This window comes from Mesoplodon bidens, assembly GCF_964165515.1.
Source record: "Mesoplodon bidens genome assembly, chromosome: 1".
Lineage (NCBI taxonomy): Eukaryota > Metazoa > Chordata > Mammalia > Artiodactyla > Ziphiidae > Mesoplodon > Mesoplodon bidens.
Window position 1 is genome coordinate 72,526,773 of NC_138176.1, and position 19,743 is coordinate 72,546,515.

A 19,743-nucleotide genomic window follows, 5' to 3' on the forward strand; every position below is an offset into this window, starting at 1 on the left:
GGCTGCTCATTTGTTTGTTTCCCTTCTCTTCTACTGACTTATTCTTGGAGGTTGGAGTAATTATGCCTTTCTGGTCAGCTGACAATTGAGCTTTCTTAGAAATGACACTTTCACGTCTCCAAGTATAAGAAGTTAATGCTCCAGTTTTCATTTAGCTTTTCATCCACTCAGAGTCAATGAAGAATCAAGACATTCAGTGTTGATTTCCATGGCCTATGAAGCTGAGTCAGCTTGGCACCAAGGGCTTTTCTCAAACATTCTTCTCTAAAGGCAGGGTCTGTGGCTCCTTTTTTTCCAAACTCCACTTTGCTCAATGATGATTTTAAAATGGTGATAATGGTGATTTTATAAATTCTCAATTTAGTCACAATTAATATGCTTTTAGAGGAGTTTTTTTCCTTGGGAGTTTTTTTTTGATGATTTTTACTTTGTCATGTGATTAAAAATGTATGACCAAACATTATAGCAAAATAATGCTTACCTGCTTGCACTCTTCTGTTTTAGAAGAACTGGTAGCTGACAACTGACTCCTTTTTTATTTTGGTTTCTGCAACACAGGGGTTGCTAAGTAACTTTAATCCCTTCAACAAGAGGACAGTCAAGAACAACAACAAATTCCTGCTCTCTTTAGATTTGTATATTCCATCTAGAAGATCTAGCAAATAAAAAATGATTTAAAACATTTTTTTAATATGCAGTTCTATGTAGACTAGACCACCTTTTACCTCTCTGAAACATGGCATCAAATATTTTTTAATAATGCAGCCATTTCTTCAACATTATGATATGCTTGTTCTTAAGAAATTAACTTATAAGCAGCAATAGGTGTTTGCTATCTCCAGGAAATATTTGAAAATCCAGTTTAATTTGAAAATAATAATTTTATGAAAATATTATATCAAAATTTTGTTATTAAAATATCTATTTGGCTTTCTCATTTATTTATATGACTCTCCAGTCTTAAGTGTGATTAGATATACAGCTGTTTATACTAAATGTTTTATTTATTTAGGGGAGAAAGGTATTTACATTCTGTCATCGTGGTCATTACTTGAAAGTTGAACCTCATACTTTAATTTTTAAATAACTTCAATGTCACAAAAATATTTTATATAATTTTCACATAAAGTTTTGAAAATTAAAAAAAGACCCTTTCATCTTTCACTTTCTTCCATCAAATTCCCCCCATGAGGGCTTCCCTGGTGGCGCAGTGGTTGAGAGTCCGCCTGCCGGGACGAGGGTTTGTGCCCCAGTCCGGGAAGATCCCACATGCCGCGGAGCAGCTGGGCCCGTGAGCCATGGCCGCTGGGCCTGCGCGTCCGGAGCCTGTGCTCCGCAACGGGAGAGGTCACAACAGTGAGAGGCCCTCGTACCGCAAAAAAAAAAAAATTTCCCCCATGATGTTTCTTTCTAGCTACTGCCAAAGTTAATAGTTACATTTTCTTCAGTAGCAAGTAGCAGATTTGCAAAGATTTTTTTAAAAATTTATTTTATTGAAGTATAGTTGGTTTACACTGTTGTGATTTGCAGACTTTTAACAATTGCTTAAAGCCTTAAAAAAAAATCCCTTATTTAAGAATCATGCGAATAGCGAGAGCTTATACAGAGGAGGTATACATGAGTGTGGCTCTGCTGAAGTTTACTGAAATATTTCCAAGTTAGCGGGGGAATTCTGCTGCCCTAAGACTCCCTGGCTCCCTTGCCATGACTCCCTGAACCTCCCCACAGTCCTGCAGCTAAAATAGGTGGCCTCTTCGACCCTCCTCCAGCACTATTACCCATGCTTTGACATGCCAGCTGTTAAATATTTTGATTATCATTCATCTGTATAGCCAGCGAATCATCTATTTGTCTTAACGATGTTTACTAAATTGTTTTTAAGAGTACCTTAGATAGAAGTATTTTCTGTCATGTTAATGACACTTCCAATTTTGTAAAATGCATAACTTGCTTTTAACAATCTAGGTAAATAGAACTGGAGTTTTCCTACGTATTCTGAAATCTTTTTCATATACTTTTCTATTTTAAGGAAAACAATAAAATGAGAAACTTTGGGAAATTTGTGGAGTTTTCTAGTCACTTTCCTTTGCCTTTTTATTGGAAATAAGGTTTAATGAAATTTACTTGTTAACATTTTTAGGATGAAAAACATAGACAGTATTGTAAGTGAAGTAGTGTTGCTTTTTAAAAACAGTGATATAGCAAATGTTGGCAGTTTTATAATATAGTATAAAATTTCATTTTATACAGTTTGCTGTCTCATCAAGCATTAGAAATTTTCTCACTGATCCTTTGGTGTTTGTATTAATGTTATTAACGTAATGGCATTAAGCCTTTGCTCATATGACTAATAGCATCCGTGCATAAAGATATTCTTTGGGCTATGAATAATTTATATAATAATTAATGATTAAAAATTTGTTCTTTTACTTCCCATCTGTCTTAAAGAAATGGGAAGGTGGGGTTAATATACACCGAATACTTTTCCTAAAATGTAAAGAAAATGAACTCATTTTTTAAATATCTGAGTTAAGGTTATAGATTTGAAGCAGTTTTTTTTTTTAATAAAGCTTTCACAGTCTACCAAGTTATCGATCCTCAATCTATGGCTATTATAAATGGATATAATTAGCAATTCAGTCTCAATGAACCATGGTAGTAGTAGCCTCATTACTCTGAAAAGTCTGTTACATCAGTTTATAATATGAAATTACCAAATCTAAAGGAGTAGAATATACATTGTAAAATAATTTTGGGGGGGATCAGTAAACATTGTGATTATGAGTTTACAGTTGTCTATTACAATTTGAGGATTATTCATTATAAAGTTGTTCTTTGTAAAATTTATTTTATTTATTTGGTTGTGCTGTGTCTGAATTGCGGCAAGCAGGCTCCTTAGTTGTGGCTCTCGGGCTCCTTAGTTGTGGAATGCATGTGGGATCTAGTTCCCTGACCAGGGATCGAACCCGGGCTCTCTGCATTGGGAACTTGGAGTCTTAACCACTGTGCCAGCAGGGAAGTCCCCATTATAAAGTTTTAATACTATATGAGGATATTTAAATTGGGATAATCCTACCAATGTAATTTTGCTCATGTTTTTATACCTTATTCATTGTGTAATACCTCTTTTTTTATACATGTATTTGTTCTATCTGTATCAAACTAGACGATAGATCTCAGTCATAGAATCATAACGCCTTAAACCTGGTTTGAAACAGAGATAATACAATTCAACATTTTATTGACTTCTCAAACCTCAGTTTCCTTAAGTGATTGGTTGGCTCAAGATCATGAAGTTATGGAGGATTAGTGGCAGAATTAGAACCTGAGATGGATTTGTGCATTGGTTATCTTTTCTACCTTCTGATTTCCTTAGTTTGCTTCTGGGTTTATGAGAGTGATGGGTGAGAAGTTTCTTCTGAGATTCAGCTCAAAGCCTAGCTCCTAATAGAAATATTGTCCTGCAGTCAACTATAGAAATTCCATTGCCAAAACCTAAAGTTCCTTGTGTGGAGAAAAAGGAACAGATGAACCATAGAATCAGTGTACACATTTTTCTTCACCTTTCTTCTTCTCTGCCCCTTTTCTTTCCTCCACTACACAGAATTTCTGGAAGGGATCCCTAAAATGCTTAAACATTGGGAATGGCAGTTCTGTTATAAAGAATTGTTTCCTATTTTAGTGGATAAAAGATAAACTATATCCTTTATTGGCTTTTCAGAGTTAAGACATTGGACACACCTCCATTGGTTAATTGTAGCCCAGTTTCTGACCAAAGAGGTCAAGTATTAGCAAGTGTCAGAGTGTCATAGAAATGTTTGCATTTCAGATGCAGGAAATTATATATGCTTGTTCTGCTTGATTTTTACTCAATATTTTCTTCTAATGTGGAATTTCCATCTTGTTTTTTCAAAATATCTATTCCCTCATAACTTTTGTTTGCTTGTTTGTTTCTGGAAGGTATATAAGTTGATAATCTATACACAATGCCAAGTGAATTTATACCTGTACCTCTACATTTCTGTTTGGTTCTTAATTTCTTTGTGCAATAGAAATACTATGTCAAACAGTTTATAACTGTCTAATATTTCAGCTTTGTTTGGCAATTTTAGTTCTATAAAGACTTCATTAGAAACAATCTTGTTTGGTGTATATATTTTTATCTTAGTGGAATTTGTTCTGTAAATGCTCACTGAATTTTTCCTTGGGGTCACCACTTTCTCTGTGTTAGGAAGAGCAGGGAGTAAATATGCATGAGGATTTGCTTTAGTTTTCTTCTTAGAACTTTAACTTCTGTAGTGTTTTTGGTTTTCTTTTTTTGTTTTGCTTTTTTCTTTTTAATTAATTAATTTTATTATTTTATTTTTGGCTGTGTTGGGTCTTCTTTGCTGTGCACGGGCTTTCTCTAGTTGTGGCGAGCGGGGGCTACACTTCATTGCAGTGTGTGGGCTTCTCATTGCAGTGGCTCTAGGCACGTGGGCTTCAGTAGTTGTGGCACACGGGCTTGGTAGTTGTGGCACATGGGCTTAGTTGCTCCACAGCATGTGGGATCTCCCCAGACCAGGGCTTGAACCAGTGTCCCCTGCATTGGCAGGTGGATTCTTAACCACTGTGCCACCAAGGAAGTCCCTGTTTTTTGTTTTTTTGGGTTTTTTTTAAGCATTAATAGAACAGCCATTGCTGCCAAGTAGCTGACATTCTGAAATAGCATTTCCCTTTGGGCACCTTACAGTCGGAATCATTTACTTGCAGAGAGAGAGAGTAAGCATGAGTGCACGCTTATTGGAGCGCGGTGGGGTGGGGAGAGGAAAGAGGGAGGAGAACTGAGTTGTGGGTATATCCTGCTGAGGCCAGTAACCTGCTATTCAGTGAACTTCCAGTCTGACCGCATTTAGACCTGGAGGAGGATCACATCAAGCAGGGGAGCAGCTGAGGGGGCATGACAACAGGAAGGAAGCACCTATTGCTGGGAAGCTTTGAAGAGACGTGCAGTGATGGTAGATGATTAGCACAAAGGGGAAAGGACGGCCTAGATCCAGCAGGATAAACATAGTGCCCTGTTCACGATGGAAGTATTTATTTAATGTCTTGATCAGGGAAATATCCATTTATTGAAAGGAGAATGTATTTAAGACCCCCCAAAAAGATTTCTATACATGATACATAGCGTGCATTGATGTATACATGTTTACAGGTAGAGTGACTGGTTTGTAAAGAAAAGTTTTGTTACATTTTTCAAGGAAACTGTCTGCTACTAGGATTTGAAATACAGAATAATTTACCTATCACCAAAATGAAATGTATTCTTCTTTGAATCTCCTACACGCTGTTGGAGGCCATGAAGCATGGCAGTTAAGAGCACAGGCTCTGAAGGCCTGCCACCTACAAAGTGTGTGCTAAGGAACATGATTGAAAGTATTTTGAAGATTAAATGACTAAGAGTGCATTCAATATATCTTAGCTATTTTTATTGTCACTGTTATTTTTCCATCTACATTCTAGAAAATATTGCAGAAAGATATTATCCTTTTAAAACAGTGAATAGTTGATGAAGATAAAATACCAGAATAAGCTTCAATTTAGGGAAACAAAAGAAAAATCTGTTTTCAAACCACATTATCCTCAGAAAGATGGTGATATTAACCGTGAGGTTTATTTCGTTCAATTAAAAATGTAGATATGTGTGTGGGAGTGAAAACTTCTCAATGTGCTCACAGGCTTTCATTCTTAAATTTCTCTCTTTTTTTGTTTTTGTTTTTGCTTTTGCTTTTTTTTGTTTGTTTTTCTGGCTCTTACCTTAACCTCTGTCTTTGGCAGCGGTTACCCTTTATGTTTATTCTGTTTTGCCTTCTAAATGATTTGTTTTTTCCTTTATAATCTCAGTATATCAGGTCAGAGGGAAAGCTCAGTGTATCAGCAGACTGATAATGTTTTACATTTTCTTTGAGACTACTTACCATAGCATCCTAAATAGTATTATTAACGTTCTCTTTCAAAACAGGTACCCAAGCGTATGAGTCATCACTGTAGTGATTCCTGAATGTTATCATGTTGGAGACTTTCCAAAACTGAACAAAGCCAAGATCGCTGGCCGTTGAAGAACTGTGTTCTAACAAAAGTCTTGTGGTCTCTTACAGGTGTACATTCTATTTGTTGGGATGGCCTCTTTCTATAAGGGGGCTCTTTGGGGCATAGAAAACTGGAACTTCATGTTCTCCTTGATAATTTGCCAGCTTGGTTCCCAGCCAATCAGATAACTGCCTGCAGTGACACGCATTTCTCTAGGACTCCCCATCTTGTGTCTTTCTTTAGAGGGCAGTTGCACTAAGCCTGCTCACACCAGTCTGAGCCAAGGGCACTGCTGTCCTGAATGCCCCACAGTGTAGATAAAAATCCCATACCAACCAAGTTCTGATAAAACTCTGAGTGTAAAGAATACATTAACCATTTAGGTTTTATATTACTATTTTAAACAGAAAACAGGAAGGCAAGTGCTTCCTTTCTTCCTCAGTGTTTGGTACATAAGTTGCTAAACCCAGCCTTAGGAATCTAAGGATATACAATGACCCTCTTCTAGTCTTACCAATGCTTCTTTGACCTTTTTTAAAATCACAAGGTAAAAGCAATTATACTCCAATGAAGATGTTAATGAAATATCTTGTGAGGGTTTTTTTTTTTTTGTCTCCAGCCCTAACCCCCTGAACTTTACCTGTCTGATAATTATTTATTTGGAATGCATGGAATCCTCAAATACATGATGTCAAAAATATATTTTATCATTTCAAATTCCTTTACAGAGTTTTCTCTGATTAACACCATCATTCTTCCAGGCAACCAAGCTCAAAGCTTTATTACTATAATTGAGTCTTTCTTTTTCTCCCTACATCTAGAGTGTTACTAATATCCACCCATTTCTCAATCAGTAATATTTCTTGCTTGATCATTTTATTTCATTTCCTCTGCCACCGTCTTGTTCAGACTTATCATTTAACATCTGAACTGCGGCAAGCCAATATCTTTTTTTTTTTAAGATTTATTATTTATTTATTGAATTTATTTTTGGCTGCATCAGGGCTTGGTTGCTGCACACACAGGATCTTCACTGAGGCATGCAGGATCTTTTGTTGCAGCGCGTGGGCTTCTCTCTAGTTCTGTGTGTGGGTTTTCTCTAGTTGTGGCGCATGGGCTCTGTAGTTCACGACGTGCGGGCTCTAGTTGAGGCACTCAAGCTCAGTGGTTGTGGGGTGCGGGTTTAGTTACCCCGCAACACGTGGCATCTTAGATCCCTGACCAGAGATCAAACCCACGTCCGTTGCATTGTAAGAAAGATTCTTTTCCTTTTTTTTTTTTAAGTCTTTAGATCTTCTCTTTTAATTTTTTTATACAGCATGTTCTTATTAGTTATCTATTTTATACATATTAGTCTATATATGTCAATCCCAATCTCCCAATTCATCCCACCACGACACACGCACCCCCCCACCACCCGCTTCCCCCCCTTGGTGTACATACGTTTGTTCTCTACATCTGTGTCTCTATTTATGCCGTGCAAACCGGTCCATCTGTACCATTTTTCTAGATTCCACACATATGCGTTAATATACAATATTTGTTTTTCTCTTTCTTACTTCACTCTGTATGACAGTCTCTAGATACATCCACGTTTCTACAAATGACCCAATTTCGTTCCTTTTTATTGCTGAGTAATATTCCGTTGTATATACGTACCACATCTTCTTTATCCATTCGTCTGTCAACGGGCATTTAGGTTGCTTCCATGACCTGGCTATTGTAAACAGTGCTGCAGTGAACATTGGGCTGCATGTGTCTTTTTAAACTATGGTTTTCGCTGGGTATATGCCCAGTAGTGGGATTGCTGGGTCATATGGTAATTCTATTTTTAGTTTTTTAAGGAACCTCCATACTGTTCTCCATAGTGGCTGTATCAATTTACATTCCCACCAGCAGTGCAAGAGGGTTCCCTTTTCTCCACACCCTCTCCAGCATTTGTTTTTTGTATATTTTTCTGCTGATGCCCATTCTAACTGGTGTGAGGTGATACCTCATTGTAGTTTGGATTTACATTTCTCTAATAATTAGTGATGTTGAGCAGCTTTTCATGTGCCTCTTGGCTATCTGTATGTCTTCTTTGGAGAAATGTGTATTTAGGTCTTCTGCCCATTTTTTTTTTTTTTTTTTTTTTTTTTTTGCGGTATGCAGGCCTCTCACTGTTGTGGCCTCTCCCGTTGCAGAGCACAGGTTCCGGACACGCAGGCCCAGCGGCCATGGCTCACGGGCCCAGCCACTCTGCGGCATGTGGGATCTTCCTGGACCGGAGCACAAACCTGTGTCCCCTGCATCGACAGGTGGACTCTCAACCACTGCGCCACCAGGGAAGCCCCGCCCATTTTTTGATTGGGTTGTTTGTTTGTTTTAATATTGAGCTGCATGAGATGTTTATATATTTTGGAGATTAATCCTTTGTCCATTGATTAGTTTGCAAATATTTTCTCCCATTCTGAGGGTTGTCTTTTCATCTTGTTTATAGTTTCCTTTACTTAAAGTGCAAAAGCTTTTAAGTTTCATTAGGTCCCATTTGTTTATTTTTATTTTTATTTTCATTACTCTAGGAGGTGGGTCAAAAAATATCTTGCTGTGATTTATGTCAAAAAGTGTTCTTCCTATGTTTTCCTCTAAGGGTTTTATAATGTTTGGCCTTACATTTAGGTCTTTAATCCATTTTGAGTTTATTTTTGTGTATGGTGTTAGGGACTGTTCTGATTTCATTCTTTTACATGTAGCTGTCCAGTTTTCCCAGCACCACTTATTGAAAAGACTGTCTTTTCTCCATTGTATATCCTTGCCTCCTTTGTCATAGATTAGTTGACCATAGGTGTGTGGGTTTATCTCTGGGCTTTCTGTCCGGTTCCATTGATCTATATTTCGTTTTTGTACCAGTACCATACTGTCTTGATTACTGTAGCTTTGTAGTATAGTCTGAAGTCAGGGAGTCTGGTTACTCTCCAGCTCTGTTTTTTTCCCTCAAGATTGCTTTGGCTATTTGGGGTCTTTTGTGTCTCCATACAAATTTTAAGATTTTTTGTTCTAGTTCTGTAAAAAATGCCATTGGTAGTTTGATAGGGATTGCATTGAATCTGTAGATTGCCTTGGGTAGTATAGTCATTTTCGCAATATTGATTCTTCCACTCCAAGAGCATGGTATATCTCTCCATTTGTTTATGTCATCTTTGATTTCTTTCATCAGTGTCTTACAGTTTTCTGAGTACAGGTGTTTTACCTCCTTAGGTAGGTTTATTCCTAGGTATTTTATTCTTTTTGTTGCAATGGTGAATGGGATTGTTTCCTTAATTCTTATCTTTCATTGTTAGTGTATAGGAATGCAAGAGATTTCTGTGCATTAATTTTGTATCCTGCTACTTTACCAAATTCATTGATGAGCTCTAGTAGTTTTCTGGTAGCATCTTTAGGATGTTCTACGTATAGTGTCACGTCATCTGCAAACAGTGACAGTTTTACTTCCTTTCCAATTTGTTTTCCTTTTATTTCTTTTTCTTCTCTGATTGCCATGCCTAAGACTTCCAAAATTATGTTGAATGATAGTGGTGAGAGTGGACATCCTTGTCTTGTTCCTGATTTTAGAGGAAATGGTTTCAGTTTTTCACCATTGAGAATGATGTTTGCTGTAGGTTTGTCATATATGGCCTTTATTATGTTGAGGTAGGTTCCCTCTATGCCCACTTTCTGGAGAGTTTTTATCATAGATGGGTGTTGAATTTTGTCTAAAGCCTTTGCTGCATCTATTGAGATGATCACATTGTTTTTTTCTTCAGTTTGTTAATATGGTGTATCACATTAATTGATTTGCATATACTGAAGAATCTTTGCATCCCTGGGATAAATCCCACTTGATCATGGTATATGATCCTTTAATGGGTTGTTGGATTCTGTTTGCTAGTATTTTGTTGAGGATTTTTGCATCTATATTCATCAGTGATACTGGTCTGTAATTTTCTTTTTTGGTAGTATATCTGTCTGGTTTTGGTATCAGGGTGATGGTGGCCTCGTGGAATGAGTTTGGGAGTGTTCCTTCCTCTGCAGTTTTTTGGAAGAGTTTGAGAAGCATGGGTGTTAGCTCTTCTCGAAATGTTTGATAGAATTCACCTGTGAAGCCATCTGGTCCATGGACTTTTGTTTGTTGGAAGATTTTTAATCACAGTTTCAATTTATTTCTTCCTGGTTCAGTCTTGGAAGGTTATACCTTTCTAAGAATTTGTCCATTTCTTCCAGATTGTCCATTTTATTGGCATAAAGTTGCTTGTAGTAGTCTCTTATGATGCTTTGTATTTCTGTGATGTCTGTTGTAACTTCTCCTTTTTCATTTCTAATTTTATTGATTTGAGTCCTCTCCCTCTTTTCCTTGATGAGTCTGGCTAAAGGTTTATGAATTTTGTTTATCTTCTCAACGAACCAGCTTTTAATTTTATTGATCTTTGCTATTGTTTTCTTTGTTTCTATTTCATTTATTTCGGCTCTGATCTTTATGATCTTTATGATTTCTTTCCCTCTACTAACTTTGGGTTTTGTTCTTCTTTCTCTACTTCCTTTAGGTTTAAGGTTAGATTGTTTATTTGAGATTTTTCGTCTTTCTTGAGGTAGGATTGTACTGCTATAAACTTCCCTCTTAGAACTGCTTTTGCATCCCATAGGTTTTGGATCTTTGTGTTTTCATTGTCATTTGTCTCTAGGTATTTTTTTGATTTCCTCTTTGATTTCTTCAGTGATCTCCTGCTTATTTAGTAATGTATTGTTTAGCCTCCATGTATTTGTTTTTTATGTTTTTTTCCCTGTAATTTATTTCTAATCTCATAGCGTTATGGTCGGAAAAGATGCTTGATATGATTTCAATGTTCTTAAATTTACTGAGGCTTGGTTTGTGACCCAAGATGTGATCCATCCTGGAGAATGTTCCATGTGCACTTGAGAAGAAAGTGTAATCTGCTGTTTTTGGATGGAATGTTCTATAAATATCAATTAAATCTGGCTGATCTGTTGTATCATTTAAAGCTCATGTTTCCTTATTAATTTCCTGTGTGGATGATCTGTCTGTTGGTGTAAGTGAAGTGTCAATTCCCCCACTATTATTGTGTTGCTGTCGATTTCCTCTTTTATAGCTGTTAGCCGTTGCCTTATGTATTGAGGTGCTCCTATGTTGGGCACATATATATATTTATAATTGTCATATCTTCTTTTTGGATTAATCCCTTGATCATTGTGTAGTGTCCTTCCTTGTCTCTTGTAACATTCTTTATTTTAAAGTCTATTTTATCTGATATGAGTATTGCTACTCCAGCTTTCTTTTGATTTTCATTTACATGGAATATCTTTTTCCATCCCCTCACTTTCACTCTGTTTATGTCCCTAGGTCTGAAGTGGTTCTCTTGTAGGCAGCGTATATATGAGTCTTCTTTTTGTGTCAGTTCAGCCAGTCTGTGTCTTTTGGTTGGAGTGTTTAACCCATTCACATTTATGGTTATCATTTGTATGTATATTCCTATTACCATTTTCTTAATTGTTTTGGGTTTGTTTTTGTAGGTCCTTTTCTTCTCTTGTGTTTCTCACTTAGAGAAGTTACTTTAGCATTTGTTGTAAAGCTGGTTTGTTGGTGTTGAATTCTCTTAGCTTTTGTTTGTCTGTAAAGCTTTTGATTATTTTTTTTAACCTGAATGAGATCCTTGCCAAGTAGAGTAATGTTGGTTGTAGGGTCTTCCCTTTAAATATGTCATGCCACTCCCTTGTGGCTTGTAGAGTTTCTACTGGGAAATCAGCTGTTAACTTTATGGGAGTTCCCTTGTATGTTATTTGTCATTTTTCCCTTGTTGCTTTTAATAATTTTTCTTTGTCTTTAATTTTTGTCAGTTTGATTACTATGTGCCTTGGCATGTTTCTCCTTTGGTTTATCCTTCCTGGGACTCTCTGTGCCTCCTGGACTTGGGTGGCTGTTTCCTTTCCCATGTGGAGGAAGTTTTCGACTATAATCTCTTCAGATATTTTCTCGGGTCCTTTGTCTCTCTCTTCTCCTTCTGGGACCCCTATAATGCAAATGTTGGTGCATTTAATGTTGTCCCAGAGGTCTCTTAGGCTGTCTTCATTTCTTTTCATCCTTTTTTCTTCATTCTGTTCTGCAGAAGTGAATTCCACCATTCTGTCTTCCAGGTCACTTATCTGTTCTTCTGCCTCAGTTATTCTGCTATTGATTCCTTCTAGTGTATTTTTCATTTCAGTTATTGGATTGTTCATCTCTGTTTGTTTGTTTGTTCTTTAATTCTTCTAGGTGTTTGTTCTTTAATTCTTCTAGGTCTTTCTTAAACATTTCTTGCATCTTCTCAATCTTTGCCTCCATTCTTCTTCCGAGGTCCTGGATCATCTTCTCTCTCATTATTCTGAATTCTTTGTCTGATAGGTTGCCTGTCTCCACTTGATGTAATTGATTTTCTGGGGTTTTATGTTGTTCTTTCATTGGTACATAGTCCTCTGTCTTTTCATTTTGTCTATCCTTCTGTGAATGTGGTTTTCATCCCACAGGCTGCAGGATTGTAGTTCTTCCTCTTCTGTCTGCTGTCTGGTGGATGAGGCTATTTAAGAGACTTGTGCAAGCTTCTTGATGGGAGGAGTGGTGGTGGGTAGAGCTGGGTGTTGCTCTATTGGGCAGAGCTCAGTAAAACTTTAATCTGCTTGTCTGCTGATGGGTGGGGCTGAGTTCCCTCCCTGTTGGTTGTTTGGCCTGAGGCAATGCAGCACTGGAGACTACAGGCTCTTTGGTGTGGCTAATGGCGACTCTGGGAGGGCTCATGCCAAGGAGTACTTCCCAGAACTTCTGCTGCCAGTGTCCTTGTCCCCACGGTGAGCCACAGCCAGCCCCCGCCTGTGCAGGAGACCCTCTAACACTGGCAGGTAGGCCTTTTTCAGTCTCATGGGGTCACTGTTCCTTCCCCCTGTGTCCTCATGCACACACTACATTGTGTGTGCCTTCCAAGAGTGGAATCTCTGTTTCTCCCAGTCCTGCCGAAGTCCTGCAATCAAATCCCGCTAGGTTTCAAAGTCTGATTCTCTGGGAATTCCTCCTCCTGTTGCTGGACCCCCAGGTTGGGAAGCCTGACGTGGGGCTCAGAACTTTCATTCCAATGGGTGGACTTCTGTGCTATAATTGTTCTCCAGTTTGTGATTCACCCACTCAGTGGTTATGGGATTTGATTTTATTGTGATTGCGCCCCCCCTACCATCTCATTGAGGCTTTTCCTTTGTCTTTGGATGTAGGGTATCTTTTTTGGTGAGTTCCAGTGTCTTCCTGTCCATGATTGTTCAACAGTTAGTTCTGATTCCAGTGTTCTCTCAAGAGGAAGTGAGCACACATCCTTCTACTCCACCATCTTGAACCAATCTCCTGTAAGGTGGATTCTTTACCGCTGGACCACCAGGGATGTCCCAAGCCAATATCTTATATGTAATGAGAAGCCCTAAATCTTCTACTATACCACACCCACTAGGATGGCTTTAAAAAAAGAGACAATAACAAGTGTTCATGAGGGTGTGGAAAAATTGGAACCCTCACACAGTTGCTGATGGGAATGTAAAATGCACAGAGACTTTGTAAAAACAGTTTGGCAGTCTCCAAAAGGTTAAACATAGAATTATCATATGACCTTGCAATTCTACTCCTAGGAATTTTCCTCCCAAGAGAATTGAAAACATATGTCCATACAAAAACTTATAAACAATGAACACACATGTTCAAAGCAGCATTATTCACAGTAGCCTTAAGGTGGAAGCAACCCATGTCTATCAACAGATAAATGGAAAACCAAAATGTGGTATATACATATAATGGAATACTATTCTTCCTTAAAAAGGAAGGAAATTCTGACACATGTTACAACATGGGTGAATCTTTAAGACATTATGCTAGGTGAAATAAACCAGTCACAAAAGAACAAATATGATTCTGTATGAGGTACCTCGCATGTCAAATTCATAGAGACCAAAAGTAGAATTGTGTTTGCCAGGGGCTTGGGAGAGGGGAGAATGGGGAGTTGTTTAATGGGTATGGAGTTTTGTTTCAGAAAATGAAAAAGTTCTAGAGATAGTTGGTGGTGATGGTTGCACAACAATGTGAATGTGCCTAATGCCACAGAGTTATACATTTAAAATATGGTTAAATTAGTAAATTTTATGTTACATATATTTTACCACAATGGAAAAAGACTTGTAAATGAATGTTCATAGTAGCATTATTTATAATACCCAAAAGGTAGAAATAACCCAAATATTTATCATGAATAGATAGAGTGTGGTACATCTATACAGGGGGATATTAGACATAAAAAGGAAGTACTGATACACACTAAGACATAGATGAACTTTGGGAACCTTATGCTCAGTGAAAGAAATCAGAAACAAAAAGCCAAATTTTTCATGATTTAATATATCTGAAATATCCAGAATAGGCAAATTCCTAGAGAGAGAAGGTTGGTTAGGTAGAGGAGCGATGAATGAGGACTGACTCCTAATGGGTACTGGAATTATTTCAGGAGTGATGAAATTGTTCTGGAATTTGATAGTGGCAATAATGGCACAACTTTTTGAATATACTGAACCCACAGAATTATATGCTTCAGAATGATGAATTCTATGGTATGTGGATTATATCTCAATTTTTAAAAACCCTAAATCTTAAGACATGACTTTTATGATGCCATGTTGCTAAAAAAAAAAAAATGGCATGCCCCAGTCTCAGCTTACTGTTTCTAGCTATGTAACTGAGAAAATTAAGTGACCCCTTCTGACTCTGTAAGATAGGGATAGTATTAATTACCTCTCCAGATGTTTGTGTTAAATGAGCTAACATATGTAGCGCTTTAGCATGGTGTCTGGCACTTACTAAGAACCCAGTAAATTTACTAAGACCTCTTGGGACATGAGCCTTCAACAGCTTCCAGTACTATTTCAGATACTATTTCCAGATATTTTGGAAAATGGCTCAACTCTTTTGCCATTTTACCAATACTCTTTACATTCCAGGTCAAAACTGCCTCTCAAATTCTCTTAATGCTCTTTATAGTAACCCTTCCATCAGAATGGGCTTTTTAGTATCCTTTAGTTTGCTTTGCATATTCTTGCAGCTGTGTCTTTTCTTGAAAACAGTGCTCTCTCTCTATTCCTCTCTCTTTCTCTGAATTTCATCCTGCCCTTAAAACTCAGAAGAAGTCTTTCCTCATGCATTAAACTTTTTCTCTTATTTCAAGATTTTCACTACATCTTTGACCAGTGAAGGCTTACTTTGGTTATATTTTTAAAGTATTTATCTCATTATGTGATCTTTTGAAAGTATGTGTCCAGGTAAATTAAAGCCCCTGAACACAGGGTCACATGTTATAATGCTTTACCTTTTCCACAGCATTTAACACATTGTCTTGATGTGGTATATTTGGAATAGACATTTGCTATTTATGAGTTAAGTTAGTGCTACATCTCAACAAGTAGGAGTTATGCTAATGATTCTTTATCCTGGCTACACCTTAGAAACACCTGGGGAGCAAGGCTTCATTTTAGGCCAACAAATCAAAATCTCTGAGCTTGAGGCCTCAACTTTACACCCAAGGTGATAACTATAACCAAGGCTGAGAACTATTATATTCAACAGATGAAGTAATACAAGCCAGTGGGTCTCAAACCTAATTGATTATCACAATCAAGATGTGATCACAAACTGATGTGAGCAGAGATGCTTTGGATATTGCAAACTGCTCTACAAATATTAGACAAATATTATGGTGCAGTTGGGACTTTCATTGCTTTGAGAAAGATCCTCCAACCCCATACTTTTCACAGCCAATGGCATAGTGGAAATATCCAATTATAGGCATCTGAAACCTTTAAATGCTACGCAATAGCTTTCATACCAGATGTACATGCTGTGTTCCTTTTTGCTAACTTAAAAATATTCAAACTGTATCTTTTCCAGGCTGGCCACCATTCAGCAGCAGACCCTCTCAAGATTGTCTACTTGCCCTTGCTCCTGTTGAGTTACCACGGGTGGAAGCAGGAGATGGGCTCAGCAGCAGCCAACAGGCCATGACCCAGGAGGCGCAGTGAGGGATAGAGCTGCTGGTAAGACACTGGGGACAGTTGGTGCTTGTTTGCGAGTGTAAGTTTATTCTCAATTTAATGGTCAATCTCTCTTACAACCTCCAGCGCTAAGTTACTCTGTACTCTCTCAAATACCTCTATTATCTATGCTTAGGATGCATGGCTTAGATTTTAAGGTCTATGAATCCCCTGAAGTTGTGTGCTGACTTTTAAGTACTGATACATACATTTTTTGTTTCCTCTGAAGAAAAGGTAGATTTTCATCAGATCCTTAATGTTTGTTATTTTAATAAAAGAGAGATAAGAGCCATTCACATATAATAATAAGCATGGAGGAAGGTGCTATCTCTAACCACTTGTCACAGTATTTCTCTTCTCCCTTCTTACATCACCTATGGCCACTTTGTCTCAATCTTGTTGAGGACCAAAAAAAAGTGCTATTTTGTGGTTATTTGCTGCTCTGAAAGTGAGTACCTCTTGAACCTAGGCAGCTGGGTTTCATGACAGTTTGGCTTTGTAGAACTAACAGATAACTAAAGTTTAGAACGACAGATCTCAGGAGAGCCTATGTGATTTTTTTCACGTGATTTTTCTGAAAATAGAAGTACCGACAGAAAGACTTTTTTCATTATGTTCTTATAGTTGATCTTAATAAAGATCAATTTGTTTTGCTAATGAGTGTCCCAACCTAAAGGGTTTCTTTGTTTTTTAAGGGTTTTTTTGTTTTTGTTTTTTTTTATCACAGCACTATCATTTATATAGACATACAGAAGTAGAGAACTGATATATCTTTTTTCCCCAGAATATTTAAGATGAACACTAGAATGAATTCTACTATGTATACCTTTGCCTGTACTGTAAACCAGTTTAAATTGTGGATGCATTGTAGAAAGGAAAATGCAGGTTAGCTAGAGAAAAGGAAGAATGAGGTTGTTTTTTTCTTTTTCATCTATAACTCTTTAGCAGGTAATTTAGCTTTAGTTTCACTGAATCTTGTTTATACATTCAGCATAGCAAATCTTCTAAAAAGCCTGTGTAGCTGTAATCTCTTCCCTCACTCCAGATGCCTGAGGATATAAGTATCCAGTCTGCCACTTGATACTTCTTAGAGACTGACCTGGTGCTGAGAAATCCTTTCCAGTGTGTCCTCAGTTAAACTCCCATGATCCCTGGATGTTGCCATTTTCAAGACATAGGGCAAGTGCATCTGCCTAGATTACCTCTCTGCCCTGGGAATTTTAAGTCACTGTGTAAGGGAAAGAGACCTCAGCACAGTAGTAACTCTCAGAATGAAAATTTTCCCCTTACATGTTAATGTTTTTAGAGTAATCATTGTCACTGAAAATAGACTTCCTCTTTCCCCTCTCATGCTGGAAAATCTTAGGTAATTATGAATAAAGCATTCTTTGCTTTTCCCCTCCTGCCTTAGTGGTTGCTTTACCTCTCACCGTGGGGACTGTGGCTACTCATTCTGTATTTGGCCTTAACATGAGAACTGAGACACATTTTTAAAATAGAATTGTTATCTCTTTAGTGAAGTCATAACATTAGTCAGAAGATTTTCTCTTCTTGGTGGTGAAGGGTGAGTAAGTAAGGAAGAGTAAAAGTTTAGGGAAAAGTATAAGATAAATTACTAACAAAAAAGAGGACAGGAAATTAAAATATTAGCTGTTATTAAAAAAAAAATTTTCAAGTGACTACCGAAGGAGTCCTTCCCTCATATCCGAAAAAGAATCTAATTTTGTGTTTAGTTTTTTTACAGTTGGATAAGCTCAGCCTAGGACTTATTTTCAGTACTAAATAAGCCAGGGGCTCATTTTTAATAATGTCTATTAGCTGTGTGTTCTTGGGAACATTATTTAACCTCTTTAAGCCTTGTTTTATTTGGCAAGGAGGAAAATATGTCAGAGTTAAATAATAATGGAATTATGTAATGTTATATGGATAATGCGTGCAGGGCCTAGCACATAATAAGTTCTCAATTTTATATTAGCATTTGTTTATTATTATTAATCACTGTTACTAATCTTGCTTTTAGTTTTTTAATAATGAATTCATTCCAAAAGTATTTCTTGACCACCTGTCAAACACCAGACACTTTTTAGGAACTGGGATGCATTAATGAGTAAAACAAAGTCTCTCTTATTTATAGAGTGGGAGACAGACATAAATAAAAATGCATAGTATGTAGAATACCAAGAAGTGCTAAGCATAAAACTTTTGGCAGAAAAAGGAAATTGGAGGCATGGTGAGTTAGTAATTGCAGATAGAGTAGTCAGAAAAGACCTCAGGGTGAAATTAAAATTATTTTTTAAGTAAAAACATGAAAAAGGAAATACACGCATACCATAAAGTTACACGGGGGAAGAGCATTTCAGGTAGATGAGAAATATACTACAAAGCCCTAGAGTAGTTTTTTCAGAGTGATTCAAAGAGAATCAGAACATCGTGTACAGTTTGATCACGTATCACCAATAAACATTTACCCAGGTACCCAAGTGAGTGATACAGATAAGAACTTTGGAAGTTCAAAGAATGGCAAGGCCCATCTAGACTAAAACAGGTAGAGAAGACTTCATGAAAGAAGGTGGCAGCTTGTGGTCTGGATCTTGAAAGAGGAAGAATTTGGATAGTTGGTAAAAGGGTACAAACCTTCAGTTACAAGATGAATAAAGTCTGAAAATCTAATATATAACATGATGACTATAGTTGATAATACTGTGTTGTATAATTAAAATTTGCTAAGAGAGCACAACCTAAATGTTCTCACCAAAAAACAAAAACAAAACAAAACAAAAAAACCCCTAAATGTGTCAAGTGATGGATGCAGTAATTAACTTGATGGGGGGAATTCTTTCACAGTGTATATATCAAATCATCATATTGTATACCTTATATATTTTAGTTTTATTTGTCGTTATACCTCAATGAAGCTGAAAGAAAAAAAAAACTCCAAAGAAAAAGTTCTAAAGTTATTTTTATACAGTTCACAATCATGTAGCCTCACACCATCAGCCATAAAACAAATAAACAATAAGGGATGACATCCCAGTGACAGAAGTGGAGGAGAAACAGCATGAGATGGAATAAAATAAGGATGTTGGCTTTAAGGGCAGGGGGTGCACTAGGAAAAGGGCAAGGGCAGGCAATCTTGTACAGAGTTGGCAAGTAGTAGAAAAGGAGATGGAAAAATAGGTGAGGTCAATTTTTATAAAACCCTAAGGCCAGTCTAAAGATTATTACATGCTATTGTACACATATTGAGGAACAACTGGAGCAGGTAAGTAACAAGGTAAATTCGGGTCTCTAGTGATATTATTATTTTGACAAGTTGAGAAGAGTAGGGAGATGGTGGAAGTTGTTGGAGTAATTTCAGAGTGAGGTTGAGAACATGGATTATGATAATAAAGATAAGGCAGAAAAGGGAAGAGAGATTTGATATATTTTGAAGAAAAATGATGATTTAACTGCTAATAGCACATAGGAGATTAAGAAGAAATGTCAAAGTTTTCAAGTTTTAAATTGACCAATGAAGTGTTGGCATTATAGGAAATTATAGGAAATAGGGTACCCAGAGAT

The 19,743-nt window shown here is 37.1% G+C and overlaps 1 protein-coding gene across 2 annotated transcripts in view; it reads left to right on the forward strand.

Moving 5' to 3' along the window:
• TET2 (tet methylcytosine dioxygenase 2) overlaps nt 1-19,743 on the forward strand; it is a 137,257-nt gene that overhangs the window by 31,870 nt on the left and 85,644 nt on the right. For both annotated transcript variants that reach the window (XM_081251958.1, XM_081251959.1), the window contains exon 2: nt 16,040-16,185. The gene's annotated coding sequence lies outside the window, so the exon portion shown is untranslated. The remainder of the gene's footprint in view (nt 1-16,039; nt 16,186-19,743) is intronic.